This window comes from Eretmochelys imbricata, chromosome 6 (assembly GCF_965152235.1).
Source record: "Eretmochelys imbricata isolate rEreImb1 chromosome 6, rEreImb1.hap1, whole genome shotgun sequence".
NCBI lineage: Eukaryota > Metazoa > Chordata > Testudines > Cheloniidae > Eretmochelys > Eretmochelys imbricata.
The window spans coordinates 115734244-115740692 of NC_135577.1; positions in this window are offsets into that span (position 1 = coordinate 115734244).

Below are 6449 nucleotides of genomic sequence, written 5' to 3' on the forward strand. Positions count from 1 at the left end.
ACTGTAGCATGCCCCACTTAAAACAGCCACTGTTAGAGTGGGAAAGAAGATGCAGGAGGCTTCCGACAACATCTAGTGAGCTTCATGCATACCCTGGCCCTTGATAAATTATGGTCACTGCACAAGAGGAGTCCTGCCCCATCGCTGATGGGAGTGGAAAGTAGAGGGCTGGAACCAGGATCTTCCCCTCTCACCCATGATCCTTGTGGTATCATTCGGGTACCACCATAAACCAAACTGAATTTTTTTTGTGGTAATCTAAAATAACCTCAACATCCTGATCTATTATTAACTCTGGCAATGAAAGCATTTTAACCCAGCAGCTTCTAACAAACCTCTCATGTCTACCCGTGCAATGTCTTGTAATATATCATCCTTCCCCCCAAAAAATAGGGTCCTAACTCGTTTGTCAGAGGGAGAGAGTGTGTCAGTCCTGGGCCAAAGAGAAGAGGAAGGTTTTTTTTAAGTGAGAGGGGTTTGCTTTCTGTAGGAGGCAGGTGACAGAGTCCCAGTTGGCTGCCTGCAGAGCAAATGCTAGAGGGAGCCCTTGCTGTGAAGGCGGGAGGGGATGGAGAGAAGGCTAAGCCCTGGTCTACACTAGGACTTTAGGTCGAATTTAGCAGCGTTAAATCGATGTAAACCTGCACCCGTCCACACTATGAAGCCCTTTATTTCAACTTAAAGGGCTCTTAAAATCAATTTCCTTACTCCACCCCTGACAAGTGGATTAGCGCTTAAATCGGCCTTGCCGGGTCGAATTTGGGGTACCGTGGACACAATTCGACGGTATTGGCCTCCGGGAGCTATCCCAGAGTGCTCCATTGTGACTGCTCTGGACAGCACTCTCAACTCAGATGCACTGGCCAGGTAGATAGGAAAAGAACCGCGAACTTTTGAATCTCATTTCCTGTTTGGCCAGCATGGCAAGCTGCAGGTGACCATGCAGAGCTCATCAGCAGAGGTGACCATGATGGAGTCCCAGAATCACAAAAGAGCTCCAGCATGGACCAAACGGGAAGTACGGGATCTGATTGCTGTATGGGGAGAGGAATCCGTGCTATCAGAACTCCATTCCAGTTTTCGAAATGCCAAAACCTTTGTCAAAATCTCCCAGGGCATGAAGGCCAGAGGCCATAACAGGGACCTGAAGCAGTGCTGCGTGAAACTTAAGGAGCTGAGGCAAGCCTACCAGAAAACCAGAGAGGCGAACGGCCGCTCCGGGTAAGAGCCCCAAACATGCCGCTTCTATGATGAGCTGCATGCCATTTTAGGAGGTTCAGCCACCACTACCCCAGCCGTGTTGTTTGACTCCTTCAATGGAGATGGAGGCAACACGGAAGCAGGTTTTGGGGACGAAGAAGATGATGATGATGAGGTTGTAGATAGCTCACAGCAAGCAAGCGGAGAAACCGGTTTTCCCAACAGCCAGGAACTGTTTCTCGCCCTGGACCTGGAGCCAGTACCCCCCGAACCCACCCAAGGCTGCTTCCTGAACCCGGCAGGCAGAGAAGGGACCTCCGGTGAGTGTACCTTTTAAAATACTATACATGGTTTAAAAGCAAGCATGTGAAAGGATTACTTTGCCCTGGCACTCGCGGCTCTCCTGGATGTACTCCCAAAGTCTTTGCAAAAGGTTTCTGGGGAGGGCAGCCTTATTGCATCCTCCATGGTAGGACACTTTACCACTCCAGGCCAGTAACACGTACTCGGGAATCATTGTACAACAAAGCATTGCAGTGTATGTTTGCTGGTGTTCAAACAACATCCGTTCTTTATCTCTCTGTCTTACCCTCAGGAGAGTAATGTCATTCATGGTCACCTGGTTGAAATAGGGTGCTTTTCTTAAGGGGGCATTCAGAGGTGCCCATTTCTGCTGGGCTGTTTGCCTGTGGCTGAACAGAAATGTTCCCCACTGTTAGCCACGGGGAGGGTGGAGGGGCTAGCCACGCCCTGGGGGGGAGGCAAAATGTGACCTTGTAACGAAAGCACATGTGCTATGTATGTAATGTTAACAGCAAGGTTTACCCTGAAAGAGTGTAGCCACTGTTTTATAAAATGTGTCTTTTTAAATACCGCTGTCCCTTTTTTATTCTCCACCAGCTGCATGTGTTTCAATGATCACAGGATCTTCTCCTTCCCAGAGGCTAGTGAAGATCAGAGGGCAAAAAAAAAACGCACTCGCGATGAAATGTTCTCTGAGCTCATGCTGTCCGCCCACACTGACAGAGCACAGACGAATGCGTGGAGGCAGACAATGTCAGAGTGCAGGAAAGCACAAAATGACCGGGAGGAGAGGTGGCGGGCTGAAGAGAGTAAGTGGTGGGCTGAAGACAGGGTTGAAGCTCAAATGTGGCGGCAGCATGATGAGAGGAGGCAGGATTCAATGCTGAGGCTGCTGGAGGACCAAACCAGTATGCTCCAGTGTATGGTTGAGCTGCAGCAAAGGCAGCTGGAGCACAGACTGCCACTACAGCCCCTGTGTAACCAACCGCCCTCCTCCCCAAGTTCCATAGCCTCCACACCCAGACGCCCAAGAACGAGGTGAGGGGGGCCACCGGCCAACCAGCCAATCCGCCACAGAGGATTGCCCAAAAAAAAGAAGGCTGGCATTCAATAAGTTTTAAAGTTGTAAACTTTTAAAGTGCTGTGTGGCATTTTCCTTCCCTCCTCCACCACCCCTCCTGGGCTACCTTGGTAGTCATCCCCCTATTTGTGTGATGAATGAATAAAGAATGCATGAATGTGAAGCAACAATGACTTTATTGCCTCTGCAAGCAATGATTAAAGGGAGAAGGGGAGGGTGGTTAGCTTGCAGGGAAGTAGAGTGAACCAAGGGGTGGGGGGTTTCATCAAGGAGTAACGAACAGAACTTTCACACCGTAGCCTGGCCAGTCATGAAACTGGTTTTCAAAGCTTCTCTGATGCGTACCGCGCCCTCCTGTGCTCTTCTAACTGCCCTGGTGTCTGGCTGCGCGTAACCAGCAGCCAGGCGATTTGCCTCAACCTCCCACCCTGCCATAAACGTCTCCCCCTTACTCTCACAGATATTGTGGAGCACACAGCAAGCAGTAATAACAGTGGGAATATTGGTTTCGCTGAGGTCTAAACAAGTCAGTAAACTGCGCCAGTGCGCCTTTAAACGTCCAAATGCACATTCTACCACCATTCTGCACTTGCTCAGCCTGTAGTTGAACAGCTCCTGACTACTGTCCAGGCTGTCTGTGTACGGCTTCATGAGCCATGGCATTAAGGGGTAGGCTGGGTCCCCAAGGATAACTATAGGCATTTCAATGTCCCCAACAGTTATTTTCTGGTCTGGGAATAAAGTCCCTTCCTGCAGCTTTTGAAACAGACCAGAGTTCCAGAAGATGCGAGCGTCATGTACCTTTCCCGGCATCCCACGTTGATGTTGGTGAAACGTCCCTTGTGATCCACTAGAGCTTGCAGCACTATTGAAAAGTACCCCTTGCGGTTTATGTACTCTCCGGCTTGGTGCTCCGGTGCCAAGATAGGGATATGGGTTCCGTCTATGGTCCCACCACAGTTAGGGAATCCCATTGCAGCAAAGCCATCCACTATGACCTGCACACTTCCCAGGGTCACTACCCTTGATATCAACAGATCTTTGATTGCGTGGGCTACTTGCATCACAGCAGCCCCAACAGTAGATTTGCCCACTCCAAATTGATTCCCAACTGACCGGTAGCTGTCTGGCGTTGCAAACTTCCACAGGGCTATCGCCACTCGCTTCTCAACTGTGAGGGCTGCTCTCATCTTGGTATTCATGCGCTTCAGGGCAGGGGAAAGCAAGTCACAAAGTTCCATGAAAGTGCCCCTACACATGCGAAAGTTTCACAACCACTGGGAATCGTCCCAGACCTGCAACACTATGCGGTCCCACCAGTCTGTGCTTGTTTCCCGAGTCCAGAATCGGCGTTCCACAGCATGAACCTGCCCCATTAGCACCATGATGCATGCATTGGCAGGGCCCATGCTTTCAGAGAAATCTGTGTCCATGTCCTGATCACTCACATGACCGCGCTGATGTCGCCTCCTCGCCCGGTATCGCTTTGCCAGGTTCTGGTGCTGCATATACTGCTGGATAATGCGTGTGGTGTTGAATGTGCTCCTAATTGCCAAAGTGAGCTGAGCGGCCTCCATGCTTGCCTTGATATGGCATCCGCACAGAAAAAAGGCGCGGAACGATTGTCTGCCGTTGCTCTGACGGAGGGAGGGGCGACTGACGACATGGCTTACAGGGTTGGCTTCAGGGAGCTAAAATCAACAAAGGGGGTGGCTTTACATCAAGGAGTATTTCAGGCAGGACTTCACGGAGGGTTCCAATAAGAAATGGTGCACATAAGTTATTGTTCTTATTGGAACAATGAGGTTAGTCTGGCCTCTGATTGATACATGGCTAGATTTACCTTGCTGCACCTTCTCTGTGAATGACTGCAGTGTGACCTAGAGGAATGAGTCCCCTAGACAGGGGGAAGCAAATGAGTACAAAACAAATCTGGTCTATTTCTTGTTTTGATCCACTCCATCTATCTTTTACATCTTTGGCTGGCAGCAGATGGTGCAGAAGGACTGCAAACCATCCTCATCTCATGGCTGCTCGGCAGAAGATGGTGCAATACGACTGCTAGCCATCCCCATCTCTTGCCTGCCCGGCGGAAGATGGTACAGTACGACTGCTAGCAATCCGTATTGCCTGCCTGCTCACCATAAGACGGTTCAATAGGACTGACTGCAGGACTAAAGAGAATGACCTGGTCAAGTCACTCCAAATTTAGTCCCTGCGCCCATGTCTGCCCAGGCGCTCCCAGCCGACGCGGCCAGGAGCACCTCGGACATGACGATGACGGCTACCAGTCATATTGCACTGTCTGCTGCCAAAAGGCAATGGGTTGCTGCTACTGTGTAGCAATGCAGTACCGCGTCTGCCAGCACCCAGGAGTCATAGGGTGACGGTTACCTGAGCGGGCTCCATGCTTGCCGTGGTATGGCGTCTGCACAGGTAACTCAGGAAAAAAGGCGCGAAACGATTGTCTGCCCTTGCTTTCACGGAGGGAGGGAGGGAACGGGGGCTGACGATATGTACCCAGAACCACCCGCAACAATGTTTTAGCCCCATCAGGCATTGGGATCTCAACCCAGAATTCCAATGGGCAGCGGAGACTGCGGGAACTGTGGGATAGCTACCCACAGTGCAACGCTCCGGAAGTCGACTCTAGCCTGGGTACTGTGGAAGCGCTCCGCCGAGTTAATGCACTTAATGCACTTAGAGCATTTTCTGTGGGGACACACACACTCGAATATATAAAACCGATTTCTAAAAAACCGACTTCTATAAATTCGACCTGATTTCGTAGTGTAGACATACCCTAAGATTAGAAACATAGAGCTGGCGGAGGAAGTGAATGTGAGATCAGACAAATAGGAGGCAACTAGACCACAGAGGGCTGAAAAGCAGGAGGGCATATTTACATCAGAATTTCAGCTGGACAGTGAGCCAACCATGGGGAGGAGAAATGTCTCCATTTCCTGGATTCTGGAGGCAACATTCCGGATTCCCTGAGGGTTGGTGCATGTGCAGGTAAGATCATTATGGAGAGGATTTTCCAAACGTGACTAGCGCTTTTGGATCACGCTCCTTTTCGTTGCCGAAAGGGGCAACCCAATTACAGGATGGTGTCCCGGGCAATCTGGATTTGAAAGAATGTTTGCTTTTAACTAAACTGTTCATTGTTGCCTTGTGCAATTTCAGAGTCCTGAATCTTTAGCCTCATGCAGATGGCAGGACGCTGCTGCCACAGGCTCCAGTATCGTGTTTAATAAATGAGAGGATGCTAATAAACGGGCATGATGTAGTGCTAGAGGGGGCCAGAATTAAGCCTTGCATACAGCACTCAGTAATGGGTGGTGCTACACCTGGGGAGAAATCCCAGACGCTATCGAAATCAATGGGAGTTTAGTCATAGACTTCAGTGTGGCCAGGGCATCACCCCTGGTATATAGTCAAAGCAGCATCGCTGGCTGTTAAATCTGCTGCCATGTGTGCCTTTGGTTCAGCCTCTGTTACCTCTATTGTGATAGAAACACCTTATCTGGGAGGGGAGTGGTGGACTAGAGGATGGGCCCAATGATGGGGTATGGAAGTCCTGCCTTGACTGCAATGGGGCCAGGATTTTGCCTAGTGTTTTTAAAACCTTAATGTATTGTGGGCTCAATCCTGCAAGACGCAAGCAATTCCTGGGTATACTAAGCCCCCTCAGCACCCACTGAAGTCAATGGGAGTTCAGGGTACTCAGCACACCTTGTTACTTGGCACCTTGCAGGGTTGGGCCCTCAGAGCTTGTGCAAAGTGCAATAAGAGTTGACGTTATTGAAGTAAACCTGCTGGAACATCTCACATGGACACTGCATTGAAGATTGATTACTCCCCC